Genomic DNA, 14,966 nt, shown 5'->3' on the forward strand with positions numbered 1-14,966 from the left:
AAACTGTTATCCTTACTAATTATTCAGTAATTTAGATGTGTTGTATTTTTTTTTCTTTTCCCCAGACAGCAAAGTCTGTAAAAGTCTGTGACAAATACTGCTTTCATATATTTCTGGTACAGCAAACAAACCTTGTTCTTAGTAAGTTTTTGTTTTACAGGAGGCAGGCTATTATCCATGCCTTTCCTCATCTCTCTTCTTGCGCAATAGTGCCTTTGCAATGCTTCTAGTTTGATTGGCAGGTTGGCATATTTAGGCATGTCTGAAATACAGACTGTGTGTTTTTCATTCAGAATCACACAAACTATGCCATGTTTGAAGTAAGTTATTGAAGCTTTGTCTGCAAGAATAATGGGTTTAAGAATTTAAACTGGAAAACTTGTACAATCTAAATTCTGTGTGTTTTTTTTTTTTTTTAAATAGAAGAGAAAAAATACATCCATCAAACATGAATGGAAAAGGAATCAAAATGAGGCAATCCTGACCAGAAACCAAGTTTTAGTCTGAACTTCCTTCACTGACTCTTCTTGTGTTTTGCCATTCAGTAAAAAGCAAAGGGCTGGGAAACAGTGGTAGAGGTGGCAACTCTAATTGCCTGTATTAAAAATGCTTGTGAATGAGCCTTCTCTGCAGCTGTATCCGGGAGATGGGGGTGGGGCAGTGGAGGGGAACCAAACCCAACAACTTCCCCTGCCTGCCCAACAGAAACACTGGATGAGTGAAAGTGTGATGAGCAAATTTTTGGGTTTTTTTTGGTCAGGCAAACAGAATATACCCTGGACTCTGGTGTAAGTATATAAATATTGGGCTCTAGTTGCAATGGGAATTGAAAACATAGTAAAAATGTTTCCTTAGTCAAAGTAATTGAAGAAGAATTAGTTTAATTTTGTAAAGTATGTAAAGATGTATTATCTCATTCCAACCTCCAAAACATGTTTATTCAAATAAAAATTGTTATATAAAATTTACACTTCCATGGACTTCAAGTTTTCTTAATGTAAGACAGCTACCATATCCTAAAACATCCAATGTTACAACCTTCCTAAAAGATATTATTTCCCCCAGTTCATTTGATGGGTGAAATCATAGTGATTTTTGTCTATGACAGCCCTTCTTTTACTTCAGTGAAGGTAGGATCAATGTGTACCCAAAACCTGTCACCAAATCCTGTTGATCTATGGATATGGATTAGTGGTATTTGGGATGTTGAAAGTTTTGGGCTGCTTCCATGTTAGTCCCTCTGGACCTGAAAGAGGGATAGTGTTCTTGTTACAGTATGTTATAGTGTACTTATCAGCTTAGATGATAGCTCAGATCTCTGTACTCCTCAAAAGGGTCGCTATTAATTCTTTATTTTCTATTGGGTACTTACCTTATGTATTCCACCTTGTTTTGCATTGTGTCTGTGTTTAATCCAGCTTATTCCACTCTACACCCTGTAATTGAGTGTTGACTATAAAAAGCAATGGTAGTAAATTATGAGATTTATATTCTTGGAATGAATTTTATGACCAATTATCCTATTTTTGTCTCTGATATTTGAAGGGAAATGGGAGACATTCAAATGCAATTCTGGGCATTGTCAATCTTTTCAGTGTTGTTTCAGTAGTAAGGTTGATAGAGGACTATACAGAATTTTGAATAGGATTTTCAATCAAATGCATATGTTCAGTGTGTATGAAAAGCACTATAAGGTTATTATAATTGTGTTCAATGAAGAAATGATCAAATTAATTTCTATATTCGGCAAACTAGTAAGACCTAAGAGTATCCCATAGCTGCTTGAAGGATAGTTACAAAAATGATGGAGCTGAATTTTTCTCAGTGGCACCAGATTGGCCACAAACTGTGACATGGTATGTTCAGGTTAGACATGAGGAAGAAGTAGGAGGAACACTACTGGGAGCTAATATAGCCCTGGAACAGGCTGCCTGGAGAAGCTGTTGAATTTTCCATCTTTGGAGGTCTTGAAGACTCAGCAAGACAAAGCCATGCCTGACCTTTTCTAGTGTTGATGACAGTCCTGCTCTGAGCAGAAGGTTGGACTGCATGACTTCCAGAAGTATCTCTCAGCCACTCCAAAACTTAAACTGATTAGGTTTTTGTTCATCCTCTATTCTCTTTCTTTTATTTCCCCATTCTAAAGTGACTGTGGCTCATATGTTTGTTTGAAAAAGCAAACAAAACTATCAAAAGGCATATCCTACACAGAGTAAGGCATTTACAAATGACATTCACAAACTCTTCTTTCTGAGAGAAAATAATAATACCAAAAGAAAATTCCCTCCACTGATAGCATTTGAAAACCATCCTACTTTTCACTCTTGAAGAAAACAGAGCTGATAAAGAAATGTTTTGGGTTTTTCCATAGTACTTAAAATCTTGCTTTCAACTTGAAAAAAATAACAAAAAGTATTTTTTTTCACCCCAGAAAAAAGTTAATGACAAATAAAATATTAAGCAGACCTATGGGAACAATATATATATATAAAATCGTATTATTTCTGTGAATAGCATTCACAACACTGTAATTTAGTTAAGTTTATTTCAGACCTGTTTTATGACCTGTGAATAATTTTTTGTATCTTTGCTGCTTTTAAGCAGTTGCCCTAAGTCAGCTGCCATATTCTTCTTACCTTTAATTGGAAGTTGTCAGGTACTACCTCATCCTCTATCTGATTTTTTTTTTTTTTTTAATCTGCTTTTCTGTGGATACCATCAATGATTTCTGTCTTGTTTAGTAAATTCAATTCCAAGCTGGTAACTCATCTTTATCATTAATATTTTCAGCATTTACACTTTCACAAGGTTTCCTTTTTATTGTGTTTAGCACTGCAAATGTCTTACTGCTGTACTCTGAAATTCAGGGAAGTTAAGAGCCCCTATCTCTTTCATGATGAGGTGTGGTACGCAGCTTCTCTGTGGTTATACCAAGTCACTCACATTTAAGCTGTTTCCCTCTTCATTTCTGTGATGAAGTCTGGCATAGTACAAAGTAAAAAAATATAAACATGAGGACTAAATGCTGAGCTATTCCTGGCAGAGAACAGAAAAGCAGAAAAGACAGAATAGATCTGAAAGGGGTTATGCTATCTACTCAATGTTATCTACTGTATTTTCTGTAATTTGTGGTCCAAATGTGATATTTTGTAGTGCCAGAATTGATAGTGTTTCATGCTCTCTTTGTGGTCTTGATTATTACATGCTTTTGCTGTGTGGTCAAAGTGAGGTGTTGCAGAGGGAGAAAAAAATGCCGGGAGCTGAACATTGTTTCATAGAAGAAAGATAAAAAAAGGTGGGAATGAAGATGGTGTTCACATTATGTACATGAATGGCAGTGTGTGAAGTGGCACGTTGAAAATATAAATGATAAAGATTTAGCTCTTTGTTTATCGCCTTTTATTAAAAATAATTGCATTCCATATTAATTGCCAATTTATTGTAGGTAAAGAGACATCTAGTGAAATGATGGGCAATGTAGGGTGTTCTTTTCATTTCTGACAAAATCATTTTGGTGTAATGCACAAACCCTTTCCCAATTGAAAAGGAATTTCAAAAGGTAGAGCTATCTCTGCCTTACATTTCTGTTTCCATAATGAAGAATATTCTTTACTTGAGGTGGTATAACTCTTCCAGGTCAAAGGAGGGTTAGTTGATTTTTTTGTATTCAGGAGAAAGGTATAGTTACATTTGAGTGCATATAAGAAAATTATGGTGGGCTAAGGGTAGACCTATTTACACTACTGGAGAGTGAACCAAAAGTGTATATTGCACTGTCCACCTTTTATGTCTCTTAGCAAGTGCTCTTTATTATCCAGCTCAGAGGAAGGATCATCCAAAGTTACAGGTTGCTCAGCAGGTTCCATAAACAATTCTTCTCAGTCAATCTGAGACTTAAGCAGACAAAAACTGAATGGATATTGCTTTTCAAATTAGTACTGCTGTGTAATTAATTGCCCTTAATTAGCAAATCTTTCTTTAAGTATTCAGACTGCAGTGATGTAATTTGTTTTGCCAGGTAACTCATCACATAACAGGACAGTTCAGCTTGGTATGGAAAGCTGCTTTTAACATACTCCAAGTAATTGCATGTTTCATTGAAAGTGTTTTGATTGAAACAGTGGTGATGTATCTGATGAGCCTCAAATTGTCTTGGGCCCACCCTGTCCTTCCAGCTGGCTTGCTGTTGCTTTACGATAAGAGATGGGTGTTTGGGCAGTGTGCTCTCTGGTAATTGAATGCTGTTCCCTGTGCTACGCTCAGCTAGATGCTCAGAGTTTGGAAGGGCATCCATGGGGGAGGCATCCCTCCTTTGCTGCACCCATAGGGACTGGTATGTGGAACTAGGAACAGTGTTTACTGGGATGGTGAAATATCTGTAAACTGACCTGTAGCTGGTGAGGTTAGGCCAGCCTGGATCAAATAAGGTATCCCTTCTACAGAGAGGCAAATTTTAACTTTGTGATAGTATTTTTGGATTTTATATAATTTTATATTGTGGCAGTATTTGTGATAGATGTGCTGTGGTAGTATGTGGTGGTGATAAAATTCTCAATTTCCTTTTAAACTGAGTGGTATGTGTAGCCTAGTACACAGTTAGTGCCCTCATCTGCTTAACTTACTTTCTTATTTGTATTTTCCACATACTACTGGGCAATAGAGAAATTTAGATCTTGGAGAGATGAATGTAATTCTTACTATGATGAATGTTGGTATTTTTGAAACTCACAAACAAGCGTACAAACTGAGGTGCTAGGCATCCTGAACCAACACAAGTTATTTTGCATTGTGGATGTGGCTTTGCTGCAGCAGTTCAGAATAGAGTCCAAGAATAATCTGTAAATGGGGAATTCCAGTTTTGGTTTTAAATAGACATTGTAACATTGCAACCAGCATTTGTATCAAAAAAACCCCCAACTTGTCAAATAAGGGAGGATTTCTTCCACCCACCCCCCCCCCCCCCGCCCCCCCCCCCCCTTTTTTCTTTTTGTAGTCAGAGGTGGCTGGAACATAGATTTTTACACGTTTATCTGGGCAGCATAAAAATAAGAAAGAACTTACAGATTTAGAAGGAAAACGCAGTTCACAAGTCAAAATATAAAAGAATTGTGGTACCCAAAGCCAGGGATTTTACAAGTTTTAAAGCAAAGATACTGCTTTGTTTAGCTTACATTTAGGGCCTTGAAAAAACACTTTTGAGTGTGTTACAGCAGGAACAACATGGAAAAGGGAAAGACAGAGGGTGGAGTTTGGGGAGAACTGGAATGCAGTACAAACCAAGTGAATGCCTGATCAGGAATATCTGTTGTTTTCTTGAGTCCATGCTTTTATTACATTTCACTTTCTGTCTTGGTGCCTTTTGTTTTTCTGTGTCTCATTATACAGAGCTGAGGGGGGAAAAATACATGTTGATCTTGTTTATGGCTTGTTTATTGTGTATCTGTGTTTTGTTTCACAGTAAAGTGTGCTGCTACTTCCTTAACTTTATTGTTTTCTATTTCTCAGTCTGTATTTCAAAAAGAAGCTGCATGTTTTCTCTTCAAAATGAAGAATTAAAATAGATTTCATGTATGAAACACCTGCACAGTAGGAAGTGAAACAGAACTTTTTAGCTCTCTCTGTTTTATGGCAAGATTTCTGTTGCCTTTCCTTCCTGTAAACAAAAGGAGTCACTTAGAGAATAGGAAATAGGCTGTTTACAGGATATTTTCTGTATGAAAGGAAGGAAAAGTGCCTTTACAGAGATCAGCCTATTGTGTTGGGAATATTGGAAGTTATATGCAGTTAAATTGAGTTTAGTGTTTGGAGTGAAAATAAACGGCAAAATACATGTAATCACTGCGGTGTTGACCCTGAGAAGCGCTAGGTGCCCCCATTAGTTGCTGAAATGAAAGCAGGAGTTAGGATATGGAGTGCTTTGGTTTGGTCCCCAATCCTATGTGTAACCTGTGATCATTGTAAGAACTTGATCAGTATAAGCTACATGTCAACATAAAAGCTAAGAGCTTATCGAATGTGGCTTTTGTTTAAAAACAAGCACTTTTGATACTTGTACTTTTAATTACTGATTCAGGTTACTTTTGCACATCTGTCTTCCAGCTGGCTGTCTTTGAAATACAGTTGTCTTTGCTAAAAAAAGTCATAATTGGATTTGTCTTGAAAGTAACGGTTTCAAATGTACATGTAGAGTGTACATATTTTCAAAGTTCTGCTTCACCTGTGAAATATATCAACTATAATTCTGGTGTGCATCAGGATATCTTATTCTTGCCTGTGTTATAAAATGAATTTCAGTGAATGCCTATTTGATTTTCATTTATCTTTTGTAGCAACAGCAAGAACCTTTATCACCAGTAAGAATTGTGGATTAGGTATTTAACTCTAAATTCTGTTTAAGCATTGTAGAATAATCTGACTTTCTTGAAACTTCAGTTGTATATATAAGCTGATAGGACAGACAATAGTTTTGCCAATAGAACTGAGCAGGGTAGAAAAAAATATGCATACAATATTACTTGTCATTAGCTGTATCTTTTATCTGCAGTTCTTTTGCTGTAGTCACACTTGAAGATAGAAATTTATTGTAGCAGGTTTTGCCATTTCTTTTGCTCCATATATTTAAAGTAGTTAATGCTTGAATACTGAGGAAAAGCAATTGTAAGCATGGAAATGAAGAAAGTAAAAAATCTTGCTTGCTTAATAGATACCGAACTCCACTTCTGGTTTCAAAAGTGGTACTTAAATACAAAGAGCCTTAACAGCAGTGTTCCCTGTTACAGAAATGATCCCCCCCCCCCGCATGATGGATCCAGTTCCTCACACAGAAATCCTAATGCCTGGGTGTTTCAGTCTAATTTGGCAAATAAGACTGGTGTGTGTGCATGTGTGTATGTAAATGGCAACTGAGAGTGGTCTGTCTTCTGGCATATCTTGGCGAAAGGAGTATGTGCCCTGTCTTTGTCCTTGTAGAAGAAACAGAATGATTCCTTTGCTGCCTGTGTTTGGTTTTGTGTTCTTCTAGGCCAGAAGTGTCTGTCTGCTTGTTTGCTTTCTATCTGTATTTTTTAATTCTTTCTTCATTCTAGGTAGAGTGTTACCAAAAGAGCTACTGCAAGTCATGAATGAGACTTTGTCTAGGTGTACAGAAAAGCATAAGGTTTCTTCTTAAAACTTTGGAGTCTTGAAGAAACAAATGCCCATAGTATCCCACAATCTAGACCAAATGCCTCCAGCAAGGCATTAGTTAGTCTTTGTGGTGCTATGTGGAATTTATTTTGCTGGACTACCTATAGTTTTGAACATAATATTTTTTTCAAAGTGAATGGGATTTCAGATGTAATTATGTTCTTGTCCTGAATATTCTTTAATGAGGAAACTACTAGGTTTATATTTCACATGTAAGACATGGTTTCTTTATACATCCTGCAAATGTAATAAATCCAGCTTCTTTTTGTATGTATGGAGTTTGAGACAAACTTCTCTCATAGATTTGCTAGGCTTCCCTGTCAGAGATTCACTGCTGCTTCTTCCCTCCCATGAAAGTTCTTCTATTTTGCCTCAGATAACCCAACAGAGATATGGCCCCTATACTATGAGTCGAGCATGTTCAGGGTACATCAGACTTGCTGTGGAGACTGACTGCAGCAAATTGATATTCTGGACATACTGAACTTGCTGTGGAGCTTACCTCTGCAGTGACCGTCCGTAGAGTGTTTCAGAGCACTAGGAAGCCTGCTTGCCACTGGGCTCTCCTGACAAGGATGCTGCCCTTATGCCCATTCTGGAATCAGTTTCTTCTGCGTAGCTCAAACTTATAGGGTAGAGAAAGAAAACTGGGCCAGAGAAAATCAGTTGTGTGGTACTGGTATTATTCTCTCTTTCCACTTTTCCTATGATAACAAAGTAGGAATAGAAAATATTAAAAGATTGGACATAAGTAATATCAAAGATTCATGCAGAAAATTCATGTTTTTGTAGTTGAAAATGAGGTGCATTGTATGGCAGGCAACAGTTATTAATGTCTGACCTTTTGCCAAACAGGCGTACTAATAAGGATTGGCCTTCTTAATCTATTTAGGAATTACTTCTACCTGTGTTTCAGATTCAGATTATTTTCTTATGTGAACTCTTCTTTGCCTTGTCATTGGCCAAGTTGGCTTCCTCAGTGACATACCCTGTAGAAACAAGGCTCTAGTTTTCAATTCCAGAGGACGTTTAGAACAAGAAAAGACTTAACAAACCAGCAAACAAGATTCATGTATTACTTCCTGGAGAATAAAGCAACCCAGGTGGGACTCTGGGAATAGTAAAAGATGAGATGTCCAATTAAAACATATGTATGGTAATCGCCTTAGGCACACGAGTCTTATGATGTCTAATTCTACAAATAAGTTTTAAAGTACATTTAGAGAAAATAGGCATGGTTACTCCTGATTTCTGATTTAGAATTTGTTACTTTATGTGAGTTTAAGGGAACATACATTACTTTGTTTTGAGTATTTTTTCATTTGTGGACCTTCATGACTGTAGGATAGGATGTTATGAAAAAAACTCTTAGAATGCTGATGAAATCATGACTTATTTTTGAAATATATTTAAGAATTGAAAAGAAAAATACTTTAATATTTTTTTTCTGATGCAGTGTTCTGCATGAGAACTTTGGATTAAAAAAAAAATTAATATGTGGACAAAGCCTAGTGTTTTCCTTTTTGGCTGCCTCAGAAAAGAGCTACATAATCCTCTAAATCCTACTTTACTCTGTGGATCAATTGATTCCACTTTCTTCTCCCATAAACAGGCAATATGGAAATTGTCTTTGAGACAGATGTTTTGAAGCTTGCTCTTTTAATGATTTGCAATGTGTGAAGACATCTTAAGGTTTTTTTGTGAGAAAGACAATATTTATAATGATATTTTCACAAAATTATTTATAGAAAATTGAATCCAGTTTCTTTTGGAAAATTGACCAGATTCCATAGCCATTCTAAAAAATTTATTTTCCATTTGTGTGGTTGCTTTCTTCTCGTGTATTTACTTTTCTGGTTCTCCCTCTGTGCTGACTAATGGCTGATGTTTCCTCTTCTCTGGATAATATAATTTATGAATCCAGAGGCTCCTATTGGAAAATAAGGATGGATTCTGGTTATTCTTATCTGTAACATAGCCTGGACAGGCTTATTGAATATTTTTGTGTGTTTATATATATATATATTTGATTTAGTTTATGATTCAATTTCAATTTTACACTGTGTCTATCTCACAGTGACACTATGAGACTATAGGATGGAGTTGTACCTCTGTAGAAGTATGTGTATAATTTATGAATTGTGATAATCCTTGTTTTAAATCAGTCTCCGGTTTGTCAGATTAGACTAAAACACATGCTAGTCTACAGCTGATACAAGGATGTATAGTTTTCCTCCCAGTAATAATCTAGGTGAGAAAACAAATCTGTCCTGCTGGACTTCCTTTCATTCTTCAGCTGTTTGTTTTACCATGTACAAAGATTGTTTAGAATTTGGATACTCTTATTTCTTAGGGGTTTTAGATGTTGTTAGTGTGTTCTCAAATTCTTCCACAATTCACGAAGAAAAAAGTTAAAATGCTTGTCTCTGGCTTTAGTTTCAGCTTTTACTTGAGTGAGGTTTATGTTTGAAATTTGTCTTCATCAGATGTAATTTTTAGGCTAGGAATGAGATTTTTCTTTTTAATATCCTGTTTTTTTAATTGTGTCTTCTGTTGGCAAGCAGATTAGTCATCTAATGATGTTGGTCAACACTACTACTGGTATAGTTTAGTTTTGTTTTACCTCACCCATAAAAGCTATACTGGCAAAGTGTTTGTTCAAGCTCTAGGTTGTAACCACACCCGGAGGTTTTTTCTACTGTGAGCATACTGGTAAAAGTAGATTTAAGTGGCTGCCTAGTTTTGGCTAGGCCTAAGATGAGGATGATGGTAAACTGTCCTGCGTTCCATCTGTATGGGCTTTTTGTTTGTTTGTTACTGCTGTCTATAATACCTAGATTTGCAGTTGATTTAGGATTTTGAGGCTTTGTGTTCTTTTCCATTGTATGCACTATTCTGTAAAATACTCACTAGGATTATTTTTATCCCTATGGTGGTGATTTAGTACAGGAAATAACATCTGTTCCTGCTGTGTGTGTGTTTTCTTTTTCCTTTCTTTCAATATGAATGTAACATTGTGTATTTTCAAGCTAGATTTTACTATCTGAGGTCATGCTAAAATGAACTCCCTTTGAAACTGTGTTAGCACAGATATAAAATAGAAAGCCAAATCACCTTATCGGTACATGATAGTTTTATGTTCTATATCTCTGTATGTTGATCAGACAGACCTACCTAAAATATTTTTACTTTACATATACTTTTATTTTTCTTCATTCAGAAGTAAATGTAAAAATGTCAAATGTAAAGTTTGCAGTGTTAGATACTTTATTAGCCGTAAGTCATCCCACAGATTCTCACAGAATGTTTCTGAACTTTTTGGATGAACTGACTACTATTTTCCTTCAAAACATTTTATGGAACTTCACAAATTTTTCTCGTAATTGAAAACATTATTAGACCACTTGCTTTTTATAATATGGTTCTAGGAATAGCTGCGGACACTTTATTATGACCTTTGAAGCAGAGCCATAATGAAACAGTCCGATGGTTCAGTAGCTACTGGTTCATGACCTCTTCCCCTAGCAAACCTTTTTTTCCAGTTATTGCCAGGAACTTACAGAGATAACAGCTTTAAATTCTCTGTGGCAACACATACATATGGTATGAGTTACACTGCTGAATTTTAAAGCCATCGAGTTGTTCTTGATATTTTATTTTCACATATAAATTAGTAGATTCTCATTTTACACAAGTGTTCATTTAAGATTACTGGTTTTACTTATGCCTTAGTAGCGTAAGTGGACACGTTCACCTAAAAAGAAAAAAACCCCAAACCTTTCTCATTTGACTTGCAGGTATCTCCATTTTACTGATATCAGAAAAAAAGTGACTCAAGTTGGCATCCTTTGTGAATCCTTCTAGCCAAAGGTAAGCATAATTTCTAATGAGTGACAAATATATTTTTAGTATGTTTGTAGCATTACACTACCTTTTAGATAAAATGGCAGCTGTGCTACTATCTTTCTTGATGTTTGACATCTCACAAACAGAATTTCTTTGGGATATCTAGAGCATCTTAACAAACCCATAGGAGAATCGTTTGTATGGCTCAGCATACAAGTGAAGTTCAGTCTTTTTTTTTAAATCTGAACTTGGCAGATTGCCTCTCATTAATATTGAAGCATATGGTACAATGACTTTGAGACAGCGTTTATTATACAGCTGTTATTATATAGAAGGATGATTACATTCCTTAATGTATTGGATAAGCCAAAAATAAAATCGTAATTTTGGTGATTTGGAAATTCTTGGCTTGGTCTTCCTCTGGAAAAGAGCTAATATGACCGGAAATAGACACTAGCATAATATGCTGAAAGAGCGCCCTTTGTAAGGGCTAATTAGGCTGTTTGTAGAAAATCCTGAGCCTACAGTTGCCAAAAATCATGATATCTTGATATTTTCTGCAACAGAAATTAAGAGGTGCAGTCATCCTCCTATAGCTCCTAACTCTGCAAACTCTTTGATCTAGTCCAACTGGATTGCTTTATAGTTCTAGCGTGTGGCTCAGGTTTAGAAATGCTTCATGTTGGCTGAACACAATCTGTCATCTAATGAAGACATGCTCCCTTGCAGCACAGTGAAGAAATGAGTAGTTTATTGGGGGATGAACACCTTTCTGTCCATGTGTGCATGCGTGTTTATTCTATACACTGAAAATAAAAACTGAATAAAACCTACTTTTGGGGATTTATAGATAAATTGTTTACTTTCAACAACATGCAAACATTTGGGAAGTATTTCACTACAAACTTGAAAAACTTGATTCAAATTCATTCATTATATTTTCACTCCATGGGTTCACCAAGAATACTAATATCTAGAGAGAAATCTGCCACATAAATAATTCTTCAGTTAATATATCTAGTAATGTGGTCTCTGTCAGACATTGTAAATATGTACTGTAACTACTTTTGTTTGAAGAATGGAGTATCGTATTGATAATGATAAAAAGTGGAAAATAAATTGTGTATAATTGTGTGAGACTTGAGTAAGAGTTTCAGAATTACGCTTAGTTGCTTATGGTCCAGATGAAAAACTTCCAGTCTTTTACAAACTGTTGAAGAAAACTAACTTAAAAGAAAAGCAATGATACATATGCGAAATTAGCAATATGGATTTCTCATATTACAAGGTGAGAGAGATAGTAGTGAGAAGGGAGTAGTAGTTGTGGGAGATTTCTCTTGTAGAGAAGAAATAGACTAGCACAGGGCCATAGTATAACTTGTGGCTCATGCAACATTCCTGGGGCATCTAATGTCAAAATGTATCAGAGGTGTGTACCAAAAATTAAAGGTAAGAGGTAATAAATGTTTGTAGATTTAAGGCTACGCTTTGATATAACTCAGGATTTCACAATTTTACAGCTGCTGTAGGAGAAAGTAGGAAAGTAAAATGCTGAAAACTTTTCTTAAAGACAAGCTCTCAAATTGTTCCCACTTTCATGTTGGCACTAAGTTACCCTTCAATGGGTGTCATAGGAAGAAGTGCTGTACTTGTGTTCCTTCTTTCTATGTAATGGGCAGGTTTGGAGGAGGCGGGGGGGAAAGTTGAGTCCCTTCTACCTCCCTTCTTTCAAGATTAGTAATATTATGAGGATATGCTGAATCTGAAATCAAATTGGTTAGAAGAAGGTAATCTTATAAGCTAAGCTGCTAATTTTTGTAGTAGTCACTTTTTCTCTTTTGTCTTTCTCTTGCACAAAGCACAAAAAAAAGGAATGATATACCTTTATACCTAGGAAAATAGTAAATGTTCTGAGAAACTAGTCGAATTTAGCTTTTTTTCAGATTATTGTTATAACTGAAATGTTGGGCTTTGTAAGAGTGGATAAATTTTATATAGACAAACTATAAATTATATATGATTATAAATAAATAATATTAAATAAGTTACACTTCATATTTTTATTGTATTCATTCTAGCCTCTTCATTTCCAGTCTTTGCAAGCACTATACTTCTGCAGCAAATACAGTGCTCCACTACTCTATGTTCTTTTACACAGGAAGAATGTAAAAGATCATTACTGAAGCTGGTTAGAAGCTTCTATTTTATGACAAAAACTTATTTTGCATGATCCATTTTTTTCTAAAATATTCCTATTTTGGAGCAGGAAAATAAAACTAGAACCTATTTCTTTCTTTCTTTCTTTTTTAAATGGAACTATCCCAAAATCTTTCACTGTTTGTAAGTTCAACACTAAGCTGTTTGCCTAGGAGGCAAACTGAACTTGTAAAGTTGTGCTCAAGCATCTAATGCACATGCTGGTGGCCAGCTTTTCTGACTAGTCTGCATCTGGTGTGAGGCAATAGTTTTCTTTCTGACTGAGCCCAGTATAGTCCTGCAGTTCCCGTAACAGACATCTACAGCATAGGTGAGATACCTGACCAGGGACGCCAGCCAAAGATGGGAGATGGAGCAGAGAGAGGGCAGAATTTCTAACAGCAGTTGCTTGTGAAGTACCCATGCCTGTTTAAGATACAGGACAGGGTTGTCGTTCCAGAATATTCCAGGTGTTCCAAATGCAGGCTTGAAGATAATTTCTGCTTTATACTTTATAATACTCTACATGCAATTGCAATTTGTACTTTTTTTTTTTTCTACTGTAGAAGTTTTCTGTCTGTACCATATTGATGACACCAGTAAAACTTTTAATTTTCATTTCCAACTACATATTGTCTCTAGGAGGAAAAAAAAATTCTGAAAGAAGGATTTATTTTTTATTATTATTTTATTTAAATTTATTATGCATTCAGAGATTTGTATGAAGTAAGATAACCACTTTTGGATTCTGTACAGGTTTGTCAATCTATTCAACAGATCTTAGATTTATGAGAGTCTGAATAATTGACAGTACTTGCCCGTGGTTTGGCATGGTTGGCTTATGCTTTGATGCAAGAAAATCGAACTTTCTATCCAGCCACCTGAGCCCCTCTGCCTTCTGTGTGCTACGGCAGTTAAACTAGGTGGATGCTCAATAGCTCAATCATTTATCAGGTTTTAAGTGGCTTCCTTTTCTCAACTTAATAGTTTCTTTCCCCTTTTCATCTAAGACTCCATTTTTCAATGAATAGTCTGTTCTGTAATGTGAAATAAGATCAGCAGACTCCTGTGTTACTGAGCCTCATGAAGCTCTGCTATATTAATCGCAGTGTAGAACATACCTCTGAAAATCTTATCTACTACTTTTCGCATAAACAGTGTGTTTTGCTTCAGAAATAGTCAGACTGAGACAATATTGTAACATATTTTGTATTATGTGTTGTCAAGAATATCTGCATTTGAATAATGCTGATTATGTAATAAGCAAGAACTTAACACTGGTAAATCTAATCTAGTATTGTATGATAACCACTTCTAGTATTGCATTTGCTTTATCTTTTGGCTGTATAGTTAGCCAAGGGATAGTAAGTGTTTAGAGAAATCTGGAAGAAGCTGAAAAATCTAATTTGTAATTCTCTTTTGCTCTGTTTCGGTGGTTCAAAGTAAGAGTAGTTGTAATATAATAATGCTGCAAAAAGAATGAGGATTACAGATGTCTCATCTTGCACGTGCTGATATATTAATGAGGTGCATTCTCTTTCTTTCATAATTTGCAAGGTATGTAACACAAGGAATATTGCTGTTTACAGCTGGGAAAAGAAACTTGTGGTTTTCTCATCCATGAACTAAATACACATTGACTTTTGGTTTTTGTTTGCTTGTTTGTTTTTGTTCCATATATCCTGTGAAAATGCTTATGTCAAAATAATTCTCTGGGTATAGCTTACAATTATGGCAGC

General features: G+C 35.6%; 1 protein-coding gene across 2 annotated transcripts in view; it reads left to right on the top strand.

Annotated features, from left to right (window-relative positions):
• The window catches only part of SIPA1L2 (signal induced proliferation associated 1 like 2), a 151,206-nt gene that overhangs the window by 19,376 nt on the left and 116,864 nt on the right, over positions 1–14,966 (top strand). For both annotated transcript variants that reach the window (XM_049831065.1, XM_049831064.1), the window contains exon 2: positions 10,983–11,055. The gene's annotated coding sequence lies outside the window, so the exon portion shown is untranslated. The remainder of the gene's footprint in view (positions 1–10,982; positions 11,056–14,966) is intronic.

Source organism: Accipiter gentilis, chromosome 28 (assembly GCF_929443795.1).
Source record: "Accipiter gentilis chromosome 28, bAccGen1.1, whole genome shotgun sequence".
Classification (NCBI taxonomy): domain Eukaryota; kingdom Metazoa; phylum Chordata; class Aves; order Accipitriformes; family Accipitridae; genus Astur; species Astur gentilis.